The 24,161-nt window shown below is 49.8% G+C and overlaps 1 pseudogene; it reads left to right on the top strand.

Moving 5' to 3' along the window:
- Nucleotides 1-24,161, top strand: part of LOC129854938 (inositol hexakisphosphate and diphosphoinositol-pentakisphosphate kinase 1-like) — a 79,892-nt pseudogene that overhangs the window by 34,620 nt on the left and 21,111 nt on the right.

Below are 24,161 nucleotides of genomic sequence, written 5' to 3'. Positions count from 1 at the left end.
ACCACCCAATCGGGATTGGAAAAAAAAAAACAGAGGCAGGAAAGCCCTGTTTGAAATGGTTAATAACACTTTACTCACTGCATGCAGGTGTAATTCCTTATGTTGTTATAACCATGAATGAGCTTATAATGTCTCATAACGCTTTCAACTAAGAATCATTGAGATTTTAAGACATGTCATTTACAAGTTTTACAATGCATTATAATATACATTATTATAATACAGTAACTGCATCAATGTATTTTACCTGTGGGGTTTAAGTAGAGAAATGGTCACCCAAATGAACTCTGTTTCACTGGTGGGAGGCTCCATCGACAATTCCATCAAGTCTTTCAGTATTCTTGAGATTAAAAACAATGTTTCCTAGTCATTCCTTACCATGACATCTCTGTCAATCTCCAGATAAGAGTCTCGCATTTCATCACTGGTTGTTATGGATACCAACGTTGGCGTTACACCGTTCCATTACGTTCTGCACTATTGGTACCACTGTAATAAAGTGGGACTGTTACCATGTGTTGCAGCTGGCCCCTACAGGCAGCCCCTCCCTGGTCACCTCTATGAAGACCATAGGGAACCCAGTGAGGACGTGTGACCAGGTCTACGCCCTCATCCAGAGCCTCAACGCTCAGATCCGCAGGAGGCTGGAGGACCCCAAATCTGCAGGTATGTACCTGTAAACTAAGTCCTGTCCTGTTCCCAGACCTGCAGCTGTACCTGTAAGCTATGTCCTGTCCTGTTCCCAGACCTGCAGCTGTACCTGTAAGCTAAGTCCTGTCCTGTTCCCAGACCTGCAGCTGTACCTGTAAGCTAAGTCCTGTTCCCAGACCTGCAGCTGTACCTGTAAGCTAAGTCCTGTTCCCAGACCTGCAGCTGTACCTGTAAGCTAAGTCCTGTTCCCAGACCTGCAGCTGTACCTGTAAGCTAATTCCTGTTCCCAGACCTGCAGCTGTACCTGTAAGCTAAGTCCTGTTCCCAGACCTGCAGCTGTTCCTGTAAGCTAAGTCCTGTCCTGTTCCCAGATCTCCAGCTGTACCTGTAAGCGAAGTCCTGTTCCCAGACCTGCAGCTGTGCCTGTAAGCTATGTCCTGTCCTGTTCCCAGAACTGCAGCTGTACCTGTAAGCTATGTCCTGTTCCCAGACCTGCAAGCTATGTCCTGTTCCCAGACCTGCAGCTGTACCTGTAAGCTAAGTCCTGTTCCCAGATCTGCAGCTGTACCTGTAAGCTATGTCCTGTTCCCAGACCTGCAGCTGTACCTGTAAGCTAAGTCCTGTTCCCAGACCTGCAGCTGTACCTGTAAGCTAAGTCCTGTTCCCAGACCTGCAGCTGTACCTGTAAGCTAAGTCCTGTTCCCAGATCTGCAGCTGTACCTGTAAGCTAAGTCCTGTCCTGTTCCCAGACCTGCAGCTGTACCTGTAAGCTAAGTCCTGTCCTGTTCCCAGATCTGCAGCTGTACCACAGCGAGACCCTGGAGCTGATGCTGCAACGCTGGTCCAAGCTGGAGCGGGACTTCCGGAATAAGAGCGGCCGCTACGACATCAGTAAGATCCCAGACATCTACGACTGTGTGAAGTACGACACACAGCACAACGCCACGCTGGACCTAGAGGACACACTGGAGCTGTTCAGGCTGTCCCGTGCCCTGGCCGACATCGTCATACCTCAGGTGAGGGGAAGACATTATTTATATCTATCACACACACATACGTTTACCTACTTAAGTGGGGACTATAGCTGTCGTATAGTCCTACTGGGGCTATAGCGTAGTGTAGACCTACTATGTGGGGACTATGGCTGTAGTGTAGACCTACTATGTGGGGACTATGGCTGTAGTGTAGACCTACTATGTGGGGACTATGGCTGTAGTGTAGACCTACTATGTGGGGACTATGGCTGTAGTGTAGACCTACTATGTGGGGACTATGGCTGTAGTGTAGACCTACTATGTGGGGACTATGGCTGTAGTGTAGACCTACTATGTGGGGACTATGGCTGTAGTGTAGACCGACTATGTGGGGACTATGGCTGTAGTGTAGACCTACAATGTGGGGACTATGGCTGTAGTGTAGACCTACTATGTGGGGACTATGGCTGTAGTGTAGACCTACTATGTGGGGACTATGGCTGTAGCGTAGACCTACTATGTGGGGACTATGGCTGTAGCGTTGACCTACTATGTGGGGACTATGGCTGTAGCGTAGACCTACTGTGGGGACTATGGCTGTAGCGTAGACCTACTGTGGGGACTATGGCTGTAGCGTAGACCTACTGTGGGGACTATGGCTGTAGCGTAGACCTACTATGTGGGGACTATGGCTGTAGCGTAGACCTACTATGTGGGGACTATGGCTGTAGCGTAGACCTACTATGTGGGGACTATGGCTGTAGCGTAGACCTACTATGTGGGGACTATGGCTGTAGCGTAGACCTATGTGGGGACTATGGCTGTAGCGTAGACCTACTATGTGGGGACTATGGCTGTAGCGTAGACCTACTATGTGGGGACTATGGCTGTAGCGTAGACCTACTATGTGGGGACTATGGCTGTAGTGTAGACCTACTATGTGGGGACTATGGCTGTAGCGTAGACCTACTATGTGGGGACTATGGCTGTAGCGTTGACCTACTATGTGGGGACTATGGCTGTAGCGTAGACCTACTGTGGGGACTATGGCTGTAGCGTAGACCTACTGTGGGGACTATGGCTGTAGCGTGGACCTACTGTGGGGACTATGGCTGTAGCGTGGACCTACTGTGGGGACTATGGCTGTAGCGTAGACCTACTGTGGGGACTATGGCTGTAGCGTAGACCTACTATGTGGGGACTATGGCTGTAGCGTAGACCTACTATGTGGGGACTATGGCTGTAGCGTAGACCTACTATGTGGGGACTATGGCTGTAGCGTAGACCTACTATGTGGGGACTATGGCTGTAGCGTAGACCTACTATGTGGGGACTATGGCTGTAGTGTAGACCTACTATGTGGGGACTATGGCTGTAGTGTAGACCTACTATGTGGGGACTATGGCTGTAGTGTAGACCTACTATGTGGGGACTATGGCTGTAGTGTAGACCTACTATGTGGGGACTATGGCTGTAGTGTAGACCTACTATGTGGGGACTATGGCTGTAGTGTAGACCTACTATGTGGGGACTATGGCTGCAGTGTAGACCTACTATGTGGGGACTATGGCTGTAGTGTAGACCTACTATGTGGGGACTATGGCTGTAGTGTAGATCTACTGGGACTATGGCTGTAGTGTAGACCTACTGGGACTATGGCTGTAGTGTAGACCTACTGGGACTATGGCTGTAGTGTAGACCTACTGGGACTATGGCTGTAGTGTAGACCTACTGGGACTATGGCTGTAGTGTAGACCTACTGGGACTATGGCTGTAGTGTAGACCTACTGGGACTATGGCTGTAGTGTAGACCTACTGGGACTATGGCTGTAGTGTAGACCTACTGGGACTATGGCTGTAGTGTAGACCTACTGGGACTATGGCTGTAGTGTGGGACTATGGCTGTAGTGTAGACCTACTGGGGACTATGGCTGTAGTGTAGACCTACTGGGGACTATGGCTGTAGTGTAGACCTACTGGGACTATGGCTGTAGTGTAGACCTACTGGGACTATGGCTGTAGTGTAGACCTACTGGGACTATGGCTGTAGTGTAGACCTACTGGGACTATGGCTGTAGTGTAGACCTACTGGGACTATGGCTGTAGTGTAGACCTACTGGGACTATGGCTGTAGTGTAGATCTACTGGGACTATGGCTGTAGTGTAGACCTACTGGGACTATGGCTGTAGTGTAGACCTACTGGGACTATGGCTGTAGTGTAGACCTACTATGTGGGGACTATGGCTGTAGTGTAGACCTACTATGTTTTTTATTTATTTATTTATTTAACCTTTATTTAACCAGGTAGGCAAATTGAGAACACGTTCTCATTTACAATTGCGACCTGGCCAAGATAAAGCAAAGCAGTTCGACACATACAACAACACATAGTTACACATGGAGTAAAAACAAACATATAGTCAAAAAAATAAGTCTATATACAATGTGAGCAAGTGAGGTGAGATAAGGGAGGTGAAGGCAAACAGATATATGTATAAATAAATAAAAATATAAAAAGGCCATGGAGGCGAAGTGAGTACAACACAGCAAGTAAAATAAAAACTGAAAAAAAACACTGGAATGGTTGGTTTGCATTGGAAGAAAGTGCAAAGTAGAGACAGAAATAATGGGGTGCAAAGGAGCAAAATAAATTAATAAATAAATACAGTAGGTAAAGAGGTAGTTGTTTGGGCTAAATTGTAGATGGGTTATGTACAGGTGCAGTAATCTATGAGCTGCTCTGACAGCTGGTGTTTAAAGCTAGTGAGGGAGATAGGTGTTTCCAGTTTCAGAGATTTTTGTAGTTCGTTCCAGTCATTGGCAGCAGAGAACTGGAAGGAGAGGCGTCCAAAGGAAGAATTGGTTTTGGGGGTGGCTAGAGAGATATACCTGCTGGAGCGCGTGCTACAGGTAGGTGCTGCTATGGTGACCAGCGAGCTGAGATAAGGGGGGACTTTACCTAGCAGGGTCTTGTAGATGACCTGGAACCAGTGGGTTTGGCGACGAGTATGAAGCGAGGGCCAGCCAACGAGAGTGTACAGGTCGCAGTGGTGGGTAGTATATGGGGCTTTGGTGACAAAACGGATGGCACTGTGATAGACTGCATCCAATTTATTGAGTAGGGTTTTGGAGGCTATTTTGTAAATGACATCACCGAAGTCGAGGATTGGTAGGATGGTCAGTTTTACAAGGGTATGTTTGGCAGCATGAGTAAAGGATGCTTTGTTGCGGAATAGGAAGCCAATTCTAGATTTGACTTTGGATTGGAGATGTTTGATGTGGGTCTGGAAGGAGAGTTTACAGTCTAACCAGACACCTAGGTATTTGTAGTTGTCCACATATTCTAAGTCAGAGCCGTCCAAAGTAGTGATGTTGGACAGGCGGGCTGGAGCAGGCAGCGATCGGTTGAAGAGCATGCATTTGGTTTTACTTGTATTTAAGAGCAGTTGGAGGCCACGGAAGGAGAGTTGTATGGCATTGAAGCTCGCCTGGAGGGTTGTTAACACAGTGTCAAAAGAAGGGCCAGAAGTATACAGAATAGTGTCGTCTGCGTAGAGGTGGATCAGAGAATCACCAGCAGCAAGAGCGACATCATTGATGTAAACAGAGAAGAGAGTCGGTCCAAGAATTGAACCCTGTGGCACCCCCATAGAGACTGCCAGAGGCCCGGACAACAGACCCTCCGATTTGACACACTGAACTCTATCAGAGAAGTAGTTGGTGAACCAGGCGAGGCAATCATTAGAGAAACCAAGGCTGTCGAGTCTGCCAATGAGGATGTGGTGATTGACAGAGTCAAAAGCCTTGGCCAGGTCAATGAATACGGCTGCACAGTATTGTTTCCTATCGATGGCGGTTACGATATCGTTTATGACCTTGAGCGTGGCTGAGGTGCACCCATGACCAGCTCTGAAACCAGATTGCATAGCGGAGAAGGTGTGGTGTGATTCGAAATGGTCGGTAATCTGTTTGTTGACTTGGCTTTCGAAGACCTTAGAAAGGCAGGGTAGGATAGATATAGGTCTGTAGCAGTTAGGGTCAAGGGTGTCCCCCCCTTTGAAGAGGGGGATAACCGCAGCTGCTTTCCAATCTTTGGGGATCTCAGACGACACGAAAGAGAGGTTGAAGAGGCTAGTAATAGGGGTGGCAACAATTTCAGCAGATAGTTTTAGAAAGAAAGGGTCCAGATTATCTAGCCCGGCTGATTTGTAAGGGTCCAGATTTTGCAGCTCATTAAGAACATCAGCTGACTGTATTTGGGAGAAAGAGAAATGGGGAAGGCTTGGGCGAGTAGCAGAGGGGAGGGCAGTGCTGTTGTCCGGGGTAGGGGTAGCCAGGTGGAAAGCATGGCCAGCCGTAGAAAAATGCTTATTGAAATTCTCAATTATAGTGGATTTGTCGGTGGTGACAGTGTTTCCTATCTTCAGAGCGGTTGGAAGCTGGGAGGAGGTGTTCTTATTCTCCATGGACTTTACGGTGTCCCAGAACTTTTTTGAATTTGTGTTGCAGGAAGCAAATTTCTGCTTGAAAAAGCTAGCCTTGGCTGTTCTAACTGCCTGTGTATATTGGTTTCTGGCTTCCCTGAAAAGTTGCATATCACGGGGGCTGTTCGATGCTAATGCAGAACGCCATAGGATGTTTTTCTGTTGGTTAAGGGCAGTCAGGTCAGGAGAGAACCAAGGGCTATATCTGTTCCTGGTTCTAAATTTCTTGAATGGGGCATGCTTATTCAAGATGGTGAGGAAGGCATTTTTAAAAAATGACCAGGCATCCTCTACTGACGGGATGAGATCAATATCCTTCCAGGATACCCCGGCCAGGTCGATTAGGAAGGCCTGCTCGCTGAAGTGTTTCAGGGAGCGTTTGACAGTGATGAGTGGAGGTCGTTTGACCGCTGACCCATTACGGATGCAGGCAATGAGGCAGTGATCGCTGAGATCTTGGTTGAAAACAGCAGAGGTGTATTTGGAGGGCAAGTTTGTTAGGATGACATCTATGAGGGTACCCGTGTTTACGGAATTGGGGTGGTACCTGGTAGGTTCATTGATAATTTGTGTGAGATTGAGGGCATCAAGCTTAGATTGTAGGGTGGCTGGGGTGTTGAGCATGTTCAAATTTAGGTCGCCTAGCAGCACGAGCTCTGAAGATAGATGGGGGGCAATCAGTTCACATATAGTGTCCAGAGCACAGCTGGGGGCAGAGGGTGGTCTATAGCAGGCGGCAACGGTGAGAGACTTGTTTTTAGAGAGGTGGATTTTTAAAAGTAGAAGTTCAAATTGTTTGGGAACAGACCTGGATAGTATAACAGAACTCTGCAGGCAGTCTTTGCAGTAGATTGCAACACCGCCCCCTTTGGCCGTTCTATCTTGTCTGAAAATATTGTAATTGGGGATAAAAATGTCTGAATTTTTGGTGGTCTTTCTAAGCCAGGATTCAGACACGGCTAAAACATCCGGGTTGGTAGAGTGTGCTAAAGCAGTGAACAAAACAAACTTAGGGAGGAGGCTTCTAATGTTAACATGCATGAAGCCAAGGCTATTACGGTTACAGAAGTCATCAAAAGAGAGCGCCTGGGGAATAGGAGTGGAGCCAGGTACTGCAGGGCCTGGATTCACCTCTACATCACCAGAGGAACAGAGGAGAAGTAGGATAAGGGTACGGCTAAAAGCTATGAGAATTGGTCGCCTAGAGCTACTAGAGCAGAGAGTAAAAGGAAGTTTCTGGGGGTGATAAAATAGTTTAAAGGAATAATGTACAGACAAAGGTATGGTAGGATGTGAATACAGTGGAGGTAAACCTAGGTATTGAGTGATGATGAGAGAGATCTTGTCTCTAGAAACATCATTGAAACCAGGTGATGTCATCGCATATGTGGGTGGTGGAACTGAGAGGTTGGATATGGTATAGAGAGCAGGGCTAGAATCTCTACAGTGAAATAAGCCAATAAACACTAACCAGAACAGCAATGGACAAGGCATATTTACATTAAGGAGAGGCATGCTTAATCGAGTGATCAATAAGGGTCCAGTGAGTAGAGGTTGGTTGGGGTCGTGGCGATCCAGACAGCTGGCCGGGTATATGGCTATCGGTAGCAGCATAGGATGGAGGTCTGTTTGTAGATACCTCGTGCGTTTCCGTCGGTAGGTTCCGTGTAGTGGGGTTTTGTTCAGATAGCAGCCGATAAGACAGCTAACGATTAGCGGGCCTCAGATGAGCGTTCAGGTAACGTCGGGACGGAGGTGCCGGTTGGATAAATCCCTCGGGCAGATAACGTCGGCAGTCAGTCGTGAAGGCCCGGTGGGGTTCCGTATTTGCAGCAGCAACAAAAGAAACGGGTCCGGATGGTGATGGAACTCCTCAGCTGGCTAGCTCCAGCATGATTTGAGTTTGCTCCGGGGTCGACGTAAGCCAATAGTCACACGGTATGCAGCTAGCTAGCTGCGAAATCAAGGTGCAAGTGTCCAGAGCCTGCGGTTGGAATCCGGGGAAACTGAGAGAAAAAAAGTCCCGGAATGCTCCGGTCCGAGTCGCGTTGCACAAAAGTGCCGGTAGATTATCGAGCTAAAGGAATAGCTGATGACCGCAAAACGTGGGCAGCTGAAACACCAACGCTAGCCAGCAAACCGGCTAATTTCGGGGCAGCTACAGATTAGCTTCTGGCTAGCTATCGGAGTAGCTTCTGGTTAGCTTTCAGGCTAGCTTCTGAATTAGCCCCTGGCTATCTTCCACGATGGATTTTCAGATTGAGGTAAATAATACTTATTGTAATTGGTGAAGCGGGTTGCAGGAAAGCTTTTGCAGGAAAGCTTTTGTAGTTGAGTTCTTGGATAATAAAATAAATAAAAGATATGTGAAGAAAAGGTGTAAATATATATATATACAGGACACGACACGACGGAAAAAAACGTCTGAACTGCTAAGCCACCTTGGCTGAAAGTGGGGACTATGGCTGTAGTGTAGACCTACTATGTGGGGACTATGGCTGTAGTGTAGACCTACTGGGACTATGGCTGTAGTGTAGACCTACTATGTGGGGACTATGGCTGTAGTGTAGACCTACTGGGACTATGGCTGTAGTGTAGATCTACTGGGACTATGGCTGTAGTGTAGACCTACTGGGACTATGGCTGTAGTGTAGACCTACTATGTGGGGACTATGGCTGTAGTGTAGACCTACTATGTGGGGACTATGGCTGTAGTTGTGACCTACTGGGACTATGGCTGTAGTGTAGACCTACTATGTGGGGACTATGGCTGTAGTGTAGACCTACTGGGACTATGGCTGTAGTGTAGACCTACTGGGACTATGGCTGTAGTGTAGATCTACTGGGACTATGGCTGTAGTGTAGACCTACTGGGACTATGGCTGTGGTTGTGACCTACTGGGACTATGGCTGTAGTGTAGACCTACTGGGACTATGGCTGTAGTGTAGACCTACGGGGACTATGGCTGTAGTGTAGATCTACTGGGACTATGGCTGTAGTGTAGATCTACTGGGACTATGGCTGTAGTGTAGACCTACTATGTGGGGACTATGGCTGTAGTGTAGACCTACTATGTGGGGACTATGGCTGTAGTGTAGACCTACTATGTGGGGACTATGGCTGTAGTGTAGACCTACTATGTGGGGACTATGGCTGTAGTGTAGACCTACTGGGACTATGGCTGTAGTGTAGACCTACTGGGACTATGGCTGTAGTGTAGACCTACTGGGACTATGGCTGTAGTGTAGACCTACTGGGACTATGGCTGTAGTGTAGACCTACTATGTGGGGACTATGGCTGTAGTGTAGACCTACTGGGACTATGGCTGTAGTGTAGACCTACTATGTGGGGACTATGGCTGTAGTTGTGATCTACTGGGACTATGGCTGTAGTGTAGACCTACTGGGACTATGGCTGTAGTGTAGACCTACTGGGACTATGGCTGTAGTGTAGACCTACTGGGACTATGGCTGTAGTGTAGACCTACTATGTGGGGACTATGGCTGTGGTGTAGACCTACTATGTGGGGACTATGGCTGTAGTGTAGACCTACTGGGACTATGGCTGTAGTTGTGATCTACTGGGACTATGGCTGTAGTGTAGACCTACTGGGACTATGGCTGTAGTGTAGATCTACTGGGACTATGGCTGTAGTGTAGACCTACTGGGACTATGGCTGTAGTGTAGATCTACTGCGACTATGGCTGTAGTGTAGATCTACTGGGACTATGGCTGTAGTGTAGATCTACTGGGACTATGGCTGTAGTGTAGACCTACTGGGACTATGGCTGTAGTGTAGACCTACGGGGACTATGGCTGTAGTGTAGACCTACGGGGACTATGGCTGTAGTGTAGACCTACTGGGACTATGGCGGTAGTGTAGACCTACTGGGCCTATGGCTGTAGTGTAGACCTACTGGGACTATGGCTGTAGTGTAGACCTACTGGGACTATGGCTGTAGTGTAGACCTACTGGGACTATGGCTGTAGTGTAGACCTACGGGGACTATGGCTGTAGTGTAGACCTACTGGGACTATGGCTGTAGTGTAGACCTACTGGGACTATGGCTGTAGTGTAGACCTACTGGGACTATGGCTGTAGTGTAGACCTACGGGGACTATGGCTGTAGTGTAGACCTACTGGGACTATGGCTGTCTTTTCAGAAAATGATCAACAGAAGTAAAAACCTGAGTTGAAGCTTGTATTTTTTTTAACATACCTTTTGAGCATGTTTGTCTCTCTCTAGGAGTATGGCATCAATAAGCCAGAGAAGATGGACATTGCCCAGGCCTACTGCCTGCCCCTGATGAAGAAGATTCAGCTGGACCTGCAGAGGACCCACGAGGACGAGGCCGTCAATAAGCTGCACCCACTGTGAGTTGCACTTGTCTGGTTTCTGGAGTCAGTCTCTAATACACTCCCACTGCTTGTGACCACTGTTTCAGGCTCAGTGCCACCTGTAAGATGCAGGGCGATATATCAAATTAATCTGAATTAATGTTTTAGCGTGATGTTCGAAATGCCTGTGTCGTTAGAATCGAGGTTTACGTTTTTTTTTTCCTTTTGGGGGATTTATTTTTTATTTTTGGCGTCGTCTCCTTCGTGCCTTCTGACTGTGCTGTGTGCACTGTATACCTTCCCAGTTACACACAGACACCAAGCCACTCCCCCTGACACCAAGACCCTCCCCCTGGACACAAGCCCCTCCCCCCAAACACCACCTTCTGTGCACTGTGAACCTTCCCGACTCGCCCAGACACCAAGCCCCCCCCCCCCCCAGACACCAAGCCCCCCCCCCCCCTCAGACACCAAGCCCCCCCTCCCCCTCAGACACCAAGCCCCCCCTCCCCCTCAGACACCAAGCCCCCCCTCCCCCTCAGACACCAAGCCCCCCCTCCCCCTGACACCAAGCCCCCCCCCCCCAGACACCAAGCCCCCCCCCAGACACCAAGCCCCCCCCCCCCAGACACCAAGCCCCCCCCCCCCAGACACCAAGCCCCCCCCCCCCCCCGACACCAAGCCCCCCCCCCCCCCGACACCAAGCCCCCCCCCCCTCCCCCGACACCAAGCCCCCCCCCCAGACACCAAGCCCCCCCCCCCAGACACCAAGCCCCCCCCCCGACACCAAGCCCCCCCCCCCCGACACCAAGCCCCCCCCCCCGACACCAAGCCCCCCCCCCCCGACACCAAGCCCCCCCCCCGACACCAAGCCCCCCCCCTAGACACCAAGCCCCCCCCCCCAGACACCAAGCCCCCCCCCAGACACCAAGCCCCCCCTCCCCCCCAGACACCAAGCCCCCCCTCCCCCCCAGACACCAAGCCCCCCCTCCCCCCCAGACACCAAGCTCCTCCCCTCCAGACACCAAGCTCCTCCCCTCGACACCAAGCCCCTCCCCCTCGACACCAAGCCCCTCCCCCCGACACCAAGCCCCTTCCCCCCCGACACCAAGCCCCCCCCCCCCCCCCCGACACCAAGCCCCCCCCCCCCCCCCCCCCCGACACCAAGCCCCCCCCCCCCAGACACCAAGCCCCCCCCCCCCAGACACCAAGCCCCCCCCCCCCCAGACACCAAGCCCCCCCCCCCGACACCAAGCCCCCCCCCCGACACCAAGCCCCCCCCCCCTAGACACCAAGCCCCCCCCCCCTAGACACCAAGCCCCCCCCCCCCAGACACCAAGCCCCCCCCCCCCAGACACCAAGCCCCCCCTCCCCCCCCAGACACCAAGCCCCCCCTCCCCCCCAGACACCAAGCCCCCCCTCCCCCCCAGACACCAAGCCCCCCCTCCCCCCCAGACACCAAGCCCCCCCTCCCCCCCAGACACCAAGCTCCTCCCCTCCAGACACCAAGCTCCTCCCCTCGACACCAAGCCCCTCCCCCTCGACACCAAGCCCCTTCCCCCCCGACACCAAGCCCCTTCCCCCCCGACACCAAGCCCCTTCCCCCCCGACACCAAGCCCCTTCCCCCCGACACCAAGCCCCTTCCCCCCGACACCAAGCCCCTTCCCCCCGACACCAACCCCCTTCCCCCCGACACCAAGCCCCTTCCCCCCGACACCAAGCCCCTTCCCTCCGACACCAAGCCCCTTCCCTCCGACACCAAGCCCCTTCCCTCCGACACCAAGCCCCTTCCCCCCGACACCAAGCCCCTTCCCCCCGACACCAAGCCCCTTCCCCCCGACACCAAGCCCCTTCCCCCCGACACCAAGCCCCTTCCCCCCGACACCAAGCCCCTTCCCCCCGACACCAAGCCCCTTCCCCCCGACACCAAGCCCCTTCCCCCCGACACCAAGCCCCTTCCCCCCGACACCAAGCCCCTTCCTCCCGACACCAAGCCCCTTCCCCCTGACACCAAGCCCCTTCCCCCTGACACCAAGCCCCTTCCCCCTGACACCAAGCCCCTTCCCCCTGACACCAAGCCCCTTCCCCCTGACACCAAGCCCCTTCCCCCTGACACCAAGCCCCTTCCCCCTGACACCAAGCCCCTTCCCCCTGACACCAAGCCCCTTCCTTCTGACACCAAGCCCCTTCCTTCTGACACCAAGCCCCTCCCCCTGACACCAAGCCCCTCCCCCCGACACCAAGCCCCTTCCCCCGACACCAAGCCCCTCCCCCCGACACCAAGCCCCTCCCCCCGACACCAAGCCCCTTCCCCCGACACCAAGCCCCTTCCCCCGACACCAAGCCCCTTCCCCCGACACCAAGCCCCTTCCCCCTGACACCAAGCCCCTTCCCCCGACACCAAGCCCCTTCCCCCTGACACCAAGCCCCTTCCCCCTGACACCAAGCCCCCTCCCTCTGACACCAAGCCCCTCCCCCCGACACCAAGCCCCTTCCCCCGACACCAAGCCCCTCCCCCCGACACCAAGCCCCTCCCCCCGACACCAAGCCCCTTCCCCCGACACCAAGCCCCTTCCCCCGACACCAAGCCCCTTCCCCCGACACCAAGCCCCTTCCCCCGACACCAAGCCCCTTCCCCCTGACACCAAGCACCACCTTCTGTGCTGTGTGCACTGTGAACCTTCCCACTCGTCCAGACACCAAGCCCCTGCCACTCACAACAACAAAGACTGGAAATGTCACTAGTTTCAACTCACAGTTTTTTTTTCAACTCTCTATTTTACTGTAATGGAGGAGAACTTAACCTTTGTAACAATCTGTTTCATATCTCATCTCTCCCAAAATTTACAGCAGAACAGACCCTACTAAGAAAATAAATAAATATATATATATACACTGTACCGTGATCGGCCATGAGTTTGTGAGAAAATCGAGATATGATTTCTAGGCTATATCACCCAGCCCTACATACCACTGCCCAGTTCTTAGTAGACCCTGTTACAATGATGGCATACCACTGAGTTGAGCCACTGTCCCAGGACCAGTTCTTAGTAGACCCTGTTACAATGATGGCATACCACTGAGTTGAGCCACTGTCCCAGGACCAGTTCTTAGTAGACCCTGTTGTTACAATGATGGCATACCACTGAGTTGAGCCACTGTCCCAGGACCAGTTAACCCTCCCCTGAAGTCTCCCCTAGAGCCCCAGTGAGTGATCACCCAATTGTCTTTCATTCCCTCTGGTGTTCCAGGTACTCACGGGGGGTCATGTCTCCGGGACGTCACGTCAGAACCCGTCTCTATTTCACCAGCGAAAGCCACGTCCACTCACTGCTCAGCATCTTCCGCTACGGGGGATTACTGGATGTAAGTATATTGTTCCCAGATCTGTTTGGCACGACAATGATCATAGGTTCAAGGTGTTGGCAAGATGGCACAAACAGATCTGGGAAAGTACCAATTGTGATTTAGACGTGGTCGTGAATATTGCAGACTTGGGTTCACGCACTATTTTTTAGTTTGTTTTACAGTTGTCTCATATAGGCTAAATGAATCGGCAGGATCCAGATATCTCTGGTTGTAATGTTGTGTGTGGGTGTGTGACAGGAAGTGAAGGACCAGCAGTGGAAACAGGCCATGGATTACCTCAGTGCCGTCTCTGAACTCAACTACATGACCCAGATAGTCATCATGCTGTATGAGGACAACAACAAGGTCAGTTAGGTCTTTGTCTCTACATTCAGATAGTCATCATGCTGTATGAGGATAACAAGGTCAGTTAGGTCTCTGTCTCTACATTCAGATAGTCATCATGCTGTATGAGGATAACAACAAGGTCAGTTAGGTCTCTGTCTCTACATTCAGATAGTCATCATGCTGTATGAGGATAACAACAAGGTCAGTTAGGTCTCTGTCTCTACATTCAGATAGTCATCATGCTGTATGAGGATAACAAACAACAAGGTCAGTTAGGTCTCTGTCTCTACATTCAGATAGTCATCATGCTGTATGAGGTTAACAACAAGGTCAGTTAGGTCTCTATATTCAGATAGTCATCATGCTGTATGAGGATAGCAACAAGGTCAGTTAGGTCTCTGTCTCTACATTCAGATAGTCATCATGCTGTATGAGGATAACAAACAACAAGGTCAGTTAGGTCTCTGTCTCTACATTCAGATAGTCATCATGCTGTATGAGGACAACAACAAGGTCAGTTAGGTCTCTGTCTCTACATTCAGATAGTCATCATGCTGTATGAGGATAACAACAAGATCAGTTAGGTCTCTGTCTCTACATTCAGATAGTCATCATGCTGTATGAGGATTACAACAAGGTCAGTTAGGTCTCTGTCTCTACATTCAGATAGTCATCATGCTGTATGAGGATAACAACAAGGTCAGTTAGGTCTCTGTCTCTACATTCAGATAGTCATCATGCTGTATGAGGATAACAACAAGGTCAGTTAGGTCTCTGTCTCTACATTCAGATAGTCATCATGCTGTATGAGGACAACAACATGGTCAGTTAGGTCTCTCTGTCTCTACATTCAGATAGTCATCATGCTGTATGAGGTTATTAACAAGGCCAGTTAGGTCTATGTCTCTACATTCAGATAGTCATCATGCTGTATGAGGACAACAACATGGTCAGTTAGGTCTCTCTGTCTCTACATTCAGATAGTCATCATGCTGTATGAGGTTATTAACAAGGTCAGTTAGGTCTCTGTCTCTACATTCAGATAGTCATCATGCTGTATGAGGACAACAACATGGTCAGTTAGGTCTCTCTGTCTCTACATTCAGATAGTCATCATGCTGTATGAGGTTATTAACAAGGTCAGTTAGGTCTCTGTCTCTACATTCAGATAGTCATCATGCTGTATGAGGATAACAACAAGGTCAGTTAGGTCTCTCTGTCTCTGTCTGTTTGTGTAGTTTAACATCATTTTCATGTTTTGTTTCTCTGTATGTGTTAATCAGGACCCCGGCTCAGAGGAGCGTTTCCACGTGGAGCTCCACTTCAGTCCCGGGGTGAAGGGCTGTGAGGACGAGGAGAACGTCCCTCTGGGCTTTGGCTTCCGCCCTGCCTCCGCTGAGGTGTGTGGTGTCCATGTGTGTGGTGTCCGTGTGTGTCCACAACCCCCGTTAACGGACTCTTTGATCCAATCCAGAACCAGGAGAAGCAGACCAACCAAGGCAGTCTGGAGGACCTATCACAGGACGAGACTGACCAGGCCCTGTCGCTCTCTGAGCCAATCGGCATCAAAAGATCCACCATGATCCGCAACCGCAAGACTGGCTCCATGGAGGTAGCTGACCAGGGTCACGTCCATTACTGTGCGTCCTCTCTAACCCTAGCCCTCTCTCCCACATTCAGTACAGTCCACTTCTGAACCACAGGCATAGCGTGAATCTGTTCAGATATTGAGTCTTTAGGATAGACCTGATTTTTCTAAGACGGATGTTCATAGGTACCAAATAATAGAATGGAAAAAATCATTTCAAACAGAGAGCGACTTACCTGGACCAAACATCTGTTTTCTGTTGCGAAACGTTTTTAAACGTTTTTAGTTGTGTAGCCTGATGAACAACATCCAGGTGTCTGTGTGTGCGGTGTCTGTGTGCGCTTTGCAACCTCATCTCAGATCACGTAGTCTTTGTACTATGTCCCTGTAATGGATGTGAAATGGCTAGCTAGTCAGCGGTGGTGCGAGCTAGCAACGTCACTTGCTCTGAAACCTAGAAGTAGTGGTTCCCCTTGCTCTGCAAGGGCCGCGGCATTTGTGGAGCGATGGGTAACGACGCTTCGTGGGTGACTGTTGTTGATGTGTGCAGAGGGTCCCTGGTTCACGCCCGTGTCGGGGACTGTCTAAAGTTATACTGTTACATCCCTATTAGTGATGATTATTCACAGTGGTGGGAAAAGTACCCAATTTGTCATACTTGAGTAAAACAATAAAGATACCTTCACACAAAATGACAAGTAAAAGTAACCCAGTAAAATACTACTTGAGTACACGTCTAAAAGTATTTGGTTTTAAATGTACTTAAAGGAAAGGTTCACCCATTTTGAATGTTATACTTTTTTTGTGCATCTGTGAGTGATGTTCAATCGATCCCCTGGGTCATTTCACGGTTTTCATGTGTATCTGAGTTATTGGCGTTCAAGCAGGTAGAAATCCGTCTGGTATGACGTAGCACAGTGGTAAAGTCTCTCTCATTGAACTGGAAGTTCATTGGAATACAAACATTTTTAGATCGTGAAAACGTTTATCATACATGTCAGATTTCAATTCTGTCCGATGTCGTAACTCGGTAGGATGTCTTCTCTCGGATGAGCCGTTGATCATATTTTTGCCATTTTCCTACCTGGAGAAATGTGTTATTTAACCGAGGGTCTAGCTCATTTCTCCTATTTGTCTGCCTCTTTAGACCAGGGTGCATTGCATGGTGCCGTTACCAGAAATATTATCCAAAGAAGATAGGGATCTAATGAATAAAGGGACTTAAAACGCCCCCGCCCAGCAGACTGTCGACCAATCGCATTCACGTTGTCATGCTGCGGTTGCTAAACTAATCGTAACGCAATCCCTTCTCAAACTCAGTGTATATGTCGAGAAACGTGCCTATTTTCCTCAAACGACATAATGTCACAATTCCAAAGCTGTCTGATACTACAGATCAGGGGCGTAGACAGATTTTTTGCAAGACCAATTTGGATAGGCCTTTTTTCTACTTAATTTATTTTGCGACGCACACCATATATTATTTCGTAAAATAATTGTTTTATACTAGTGCATAGTACTAGGAGCAACCTCGTTACATATACAAATAATTACTCATCCCAGCATATTAAAATAAGATTAACTTTTAGACCAGTTGCCAATTTGCCAACAACATAAAACTCATCTTCAGACGCACTTTAATCGATGGCCAAACAAGTCTATATTTGATGTTACCATTTATAGCACGGCGGACAGTAGTACTATAAAAAGGTACCTTCCCTTTAGTAAACGTATCAATAAGTCGTGACCTACATCACAAGGCGCAGACGGCGAGGCTTTGAGTTGAATATGAATATCTCTCAGTTCACGCTCAAAAGACCGAAAACTGAAGTGGTTCAGCCGGGCGCTTGCCACTGATGTGCGAAGACGTTCTTTTTATCCTAGTTGTTGTTGAGAAAAGTCTCTCCACACTGCATGATGTCATTGGAAGTGTGACAATGATCCTTAACAGAGTTTATATTAGGGAAACATATCATCAGGGCAGCTGTCAAGGACACTCATTATGGAGGAAAAGTCACTCTTTCCCATGTTCATCATGCATCTCAACTGCTGAATAAAAACAGTGAATTCAGCATCCTCAATTGATATCGCATGTGGTCTTCAGCTGCTCTTTAAGGCCCAGGTTTGGGATTCTTTGGAAAAGGAGGCTGCCGCTTGCATGATCCCATAAGTGTCTTCTTGAAATCTTGAGTTCAACTCAGTAATCTGTCTGTCTAGAATATTGTTCCAAAGTTGCTGTCTTGTGCTTTACTATACCTTTACTATACCCAATCCACACGAAGTGGTCATACCACCTGGAAGAGAAGCAGCGTGATTTGCCATTTATCATACTTGAAGGGAACTTTGCTAGCTTTGGTTGACAGGCTGGTTCATCAACGGCAGACACGTCTGTCGGTGGACCTACTGCAGGTTCACCCCCGCCCGCAGCATCAAGAACGAGAGGAGACGGTGGGGTAGGCAAACATGCCTGGCTCAACGTGCCATTGGCGGTTGTGATTGCGGTTGTTTCTGTCCTGGCGCCACCTGTTTATGTCTTATTCTGGAAGCTATCGGTAGATTGATCCAAATTATTTTCAGGCACGCACACAACTTTAACTCCAGATGTCTTTTTTTTTTTTTTAAACCTAGCGATCGACATTTTGGTTTGTAATTGCTAGAACTACTAAATGACCTTAGCTGGTGAGTCATTTCGAGTAAACTTGTGCGTTAGAGCTTGCTATCTTATGCGCTATAAAGTTTAGCCACGTGACGTTGCCAGGTTTTTGATGTAAACCACAGTATGATTTTTTTCTTAAATGTAACCAACAGTCGGCGCCAACTTGATTGTCGCGGACTATTTCTTTGTTACATTATAATAAAATGACCCATAGACAATAAATCTCACATGCGTTTCTTTTTAAAAATGTAATAAAATTAAACAATTTATATTGAATAATTTCTGGAACATTTTTTTGGGTAGTCCTGAGATCAAACTGGGCAGGCCTACCCGTGGCTATGCCACTGCTACAGATAGCAAGTTAATTATTTCACATCTCTGAAAAGATTTGTAATGTTGTACTTGTTGTGCTAATGTTGGGTTTTTGAGCTATCGCCCAATCGACTCCCATTCACTCCTTGACGGAAAGCTCTCCTTGTCCCATAATCGCACAGAATGCACCGCGCGGCCCATTGGCCTAGCCAAGACAACGTTTCCCATCTCCTCAAAAATATATCTGCTGTTGCGAATGTTAGACTCCTCTGAGAGGCACATCCATCTGCAGGTTGAACATGGTGATATTGTAGACTCCTAAATTGATAGTGCAGTTTGTTTAGACGATTACAGCTAACTAGTATTAATGTGTGTAGCTACGTTTGCTTGCTAGCTAGCTAGCCAGTCAGCCCATAGAGAGAGCATTGCATTGTGGATTTTGTAGTCAACTTGAGATGCAACAGATTTACACAACGATCCATGTTGCTACCTAGCCAGGGACACACTCCAACACTCGGGCATAATTTACAAACGAAGCATTTGTGTTTAGTGAGTCCAACAGGTCAGAGGCAGTCGAGATGACCAGTGATGTTCTCTTGATTTAGTGCGTGAATTGGAACATTTTCCTGTCCTGCTAAGCATCAAAATGCAACGAGTACTTTTGGGTGTCAGGGAAAATGTATGGTAAAAAATACAATATTTTCTTTAAGAATGTAGTGATGTCAAACTTGTCAAATATAAATAATAAAGTACAGATACCCATAACTACACTGCTCAAAAAAATAAAGGGAACACTTAAACAACACAATGTAACTCCAAGTCAATCACACTTCTGTGAAATCAAACTGTCCACTTAGGAAGCAACACTGATTGACAATAAATTTCACATGCTGTTGTGCAAATGGAATAGACAAAAGGTGGAAATTATAGGCAATTTGCAAGACACCCCCCAAAACAGGAGTGATTCTGCAGGTGGTGACCACAGACCACTTCTCAGTTCCTATGCTTCCTGGCTGATGTTTTGGTCACTTTTGAATGCTGGCGGTGCTCTCACTCTAGTGGTAGCATGAGACGGAGTCTACAACACACACAAGTGGCTCAGGTAGTGCAGTTCATCCAGGATGGCACATCAATGCGAGCTGTAGCAAAAAGGTTTGCTGTGTCTGTCAGCGTAGTGTCCAGAGCATGGAGGTGCTACCAGGAGACAGGCCAGTACATCAGGAGACGTAGAGGAGGCCGCAGGAGGGCAACAACCCAGCAGCAGGACCGCTACCTCCGCCTTTGTGCAAGGAGGTGCACTGCCAGAGCCCTGCAAAATGACCTCCAGCAGGCCACAAATGTGCATGTGTCAGCATATGGTCTCACAAGGGGTCTGAGGATCTCATCTCGGTACCTAATGGCAGTCAGGCTACCTCTGGCAAGCACATGGAGGGCTGTGCGGCCCCACAAAGAAATGCCACCCCACACCATGACTGACCCATCGCCAAACCGGTCATGCTGGAGGATGTTGCAGGCAGCAGATTGTTCTCCACGGCGTCTCCAGACTCTGTCACGTCTGTCACATGTGTTCATGTGCTCAGTGTGAACCTGCTTTCATCTGTGAAGAGCACAGGACGCCAGTGGCGAATTTGACAATCTTGCTGTTCTCTGGCAAATGCGAAACGTCCTGCACGGTGTTGGGCTGTAAGCACAACCCCCACCCGTGGACGTCGGGCCCTCATACCACCCTCATGGAGTCTGTTTCTGACCGTTTGAGCAGACACATGCACATTTGTGGCCTGCTGGAGGTCATTTTGCAGGGCTCTGGCAGTGCACCTCCTTGCACAAAGGCGGAGGTAGCGGTCCTGCTGCTAGGTTGTTGCCCTCCTACGGCCTCCTCCACGTCTCCTGATGTACTGGCCTGTCTCCTGGTAGCACCTCCATGCTCTGGACACTACGCTGACAGACACAGCAAACCTTTTTGCTACAGCTCGCATTGATGTGCCATCCTGGATGAACTGCACTACCTGAGCCACTTGTGTGGGTTGTAGACTCCGTCTCATGCTACCACTAGAGTGAGAGCACCGCCAGCATTCAAAAGTGACCAAAACATCAGCCAGGAAGCATAGGAACTGAGAAGTGGTCTGTGGTCACCACCTGCAGAATCACTCCTGTTTTGGGGGGTGTCTTGCAAATTGCCTATAATTTCCACCTTTTGTCTATTCCATTTGCACAACAGCATGTGAAATTTATTGTCAATCAGTGTTGCTTCCTAAGTGGACAGTTTGATTTCACAGAAGTGTGATTGACTTGGAGTTACATTGTGTTGTTTAAGTGTTCCCTTTATTTTTTTTAAAGTGTACTTTAAATCATTTTTACTTAAGTACTTTACACTACTGATTATTAATCTCGGGCTCAGTAAACTTTGTTGCCTGTGTACTATTTCCTTATTAGTGATTATTAGTCAAGTCATGTTTGTGTTTTTACAAGTTTATCCAGAGTGTATGTCTGCCTGGTTATTTAATTACCTGTCTGACAGTCAGCTGTTTGTCTGTCGCTGTCTGTCTCACTGTGACCATGTGTCCCTGTCCCCAACCAGGTCCTCTCCGAGACCTTGCCCACCTCCTCCAAGGGCACCTCCTATCGCCTCTTCCCCTCATGCTCGTGCCAGTCCCCCGAGATTAAACAGACTGGCCTAGGTGGGTATCTGGTTTCTGTCCCCCTGTACCAACCACTGCTGCCACTGTCATATTTCTGTCCCCCTGACATCAGCACTATCTCACTGATCTCTCTGGGTTATGTGAACTACCTCACTATCTGTTGGCTCTCTCTGTCTCGTGTTCTCTCTCTCTTATAGCTGCCATCATTGCGTACAGTAGGTAGGTCCAGCAACCAAATCTCCCAGGCCAGAGTAGCCTAGATTCTGTAATCAGAGTAGCCTAGATTCTGTAATCAGAGTAGCCTAGATTCTGTAATCAGAGTAGCCTAGACTATGTAAATCAGAGTAGCCTAGATTCTGTAAATCAGAGTAGCCTAGACTATGTAGGTCAGAGTAGCCTAGACTATGTAGGTCAGAGTAGCCTAGACTATGTAAGTCAGAGTAGCCTAGACTATGTAAATCAGAGTAGCCTAGACTATGTAAATCAGAGTAGCCTAGATTCTGTAAATCAGAGTAGCCTAGACTATGTAGGTCAGAGTAGCCGGGACTATGTAGGTCAGAGTAGCCTAGACTATGTAAGTCAGAGTAGCCTAGACTATGTAGGTCAGAGTAGCCTAGACTATGTAGGTCAGAGTAGCCTAGACTATGTAGGTCAGAGTAGCCTAGACTATGTAGGTCAGAGTAGCCTAGACTATGTAGGTCAGAGTAGCCTAGACTATGTAGGTCAGAGTAGCCTAGACTATGTAGGCCAGAGTAGCCTAGGCTATGTAAGTCAGAGTAGCCTAGGCTATGTAAGTCAGAGTAGCCTAGGCTATGTAGGTCAGAGTAGCCTAGACTATGTAGGTCAGAGTAGCCTAGACTATGTAGGCCAGAGTAGCCTAGGCTATGTAAATCAGAGTAGCCTAGGCTATGTAGGTCAGAGTAGCCTAGGCTATGTAAGTCAGAGTAGCCTAGGCTATGTAAGTCAGAGTAGCCTAGGCTATGTAAGTCAGAGTAGCCTAGACTATGTAGGTCAGAGTAGCCTAGACTATGTAGGTCAGAGTAGCCTAGGCTATGTAAATCAGAGTAGCCTAGACTATGTAGGTCAGAGTAGCCTAGACTATGTAGGCCAGAGTAGCCTAGACTATGTAGGCCAGAGTAGCCTAGGCTATGTAGGTCAGAGTAGCCTAGACTATGTAGGTCAGAGTAGCCTAGACTATGTAGGTCAGAGTAGCCTAGACTATGTAGGCCAGAGGTCAATAGAGAATGTATCTAAGGTCGTGTTCCAAATGTGTTCATACTAGAAAGACCACTTGTTTCTTAAATCCATGACGTCCTGTGAGTCCATGATCCCACCAGATGTTGATGTCAGTCACCTTTCCCAGAAGGCCTTAGAGGGGCTTCACCACCTCTCTGATCAGGGAAGAGGTGCAGGTGTTAGGAGTATCTCACACACACACACACACACACACACACACACACACACACACACACACACACACACACACACACACACACACACACAGCTCCCTTGGCAACAGTGATCTGCGCTTACTAAGAACTGCATGATATGCAATGAGGACTAACCACTTCCTCCCTACCCTCATCCCGCTCCTCTTTCCCATCCTGCTCCTCTCCCTCATCCCGCTCCTCTTTCCCATCCTGCTCCTCTCCCTCATCCCGCTCCTCTTTCCCATCCTGCTCCTCTCCCCCATCCCGCTCCTCTTTCCCATCCTGCTCCTCTCCCTCATCCCGCTCCTCTTTCCCATCCTGCTCCTCTCCCTCATCCCGCTCCTCTTTCCCATCCTGCTCCTCTCCCCCATCCCGCTCCTCTCTCCTATCCCGCTCCTCTTTCCTCTTTCCCATCCCGCTCCTCTCTCCCATCCCGCTCCTCTCCCCCATCCCGCTCCTCTCTCCTAACCCGCTCCTCTTTCCCATCCCGCTCCTCTTTCCCATCCTGCTCCTCTCCCCCATCCCGCTCCTCTCTCCTATCCCGCTCCTCTTTCCTCTTTCCTCTTTCCCATCCCACTCCTCTCTCCCATCCCGCTCCTCTCCCCCATCCCGCTCCTCTCTCCTAACCCGCTCCTCTTTCCCATCCCGCTCCTCTCCCCCATCCCGCTCCTCTCTCCTATCCCGCTCCTCTTTCCCATCCCGCTCCTCTCTTTTATCCCGCTCCTCTCTCCCACCCGCTCCTCTCTCCCACCCGCTCCTCTCTCCCATCCCGCTCCTCTCCCCCATCCCGCTCCTCTCCCATCCCGCTCCTCTCTCCCACCCTGCTCCTCTCTCCCACCCTGCTCCTCTCCCCCATCCCACTCCTCTCTCCCATCCCGCTCCTCTCTCCCATCCCGCTCCTCTCTCCCATCCCGCTCCTCTCTCCCATCCCGCTCCTCTCTCCCATCCCGCTCCTCTCTCCCATCCCGGTCCTCGCCCCCATCCCGCTCCTCTCTCCCACCCCGCTCCTCTCTCCCATCCCGCTCCTCTCCCCCATCCCGCTCCTCTCCCCCACCCTGCTCCTCTCTCCCACCCTGCTCCTCTCCCCATCCCGCTCCTCTCCCCATCCCGCTCCTCTCCCCATCCCGCTCCTCTCCCCATCCCGCTCCTCTCCCCATCCCGCTCCTCTCCCCCATCCCGCTCCTCTCTCCCACCCTGCTCCTCTCCCCATCCCGCTCCTCTCTCCCACCCCGCTCCTCTCTCCCATCCCGCTCCTCTCCCATCCCGCTCCTCTCTCCCACCCTGCTCCTCTCTCCCACCCTGCTCCTCTCTCCCACCCTGCTCCTCTCTCCCATCCCGCTCCTCTCCCCCATCCCGCTCCTCTCCCCCATCCCGCTCCTCTCCCCCAT

The sequence above is a fragment of the Salvelinus fontinalis genome, chromosome 5 (genome assembly GCF_029448725.1).
Source record: "Salvelinus fontinalis isolate EN_2023a chromosome 5, ASM2944872v1, whole genome shotgun sequence".
Classification (NCBI taxonomy): Eukaryota; Metazoa; Chordata; class Actinopteri; order Salmoniformes; family Salmonidae; genus Salvelinus; species Salvelinus fontinalis.
Note: the sequence above shows the minus strand (reverse complement) of the source record. Positions and strands in the feature narration are given on the sequence as shown.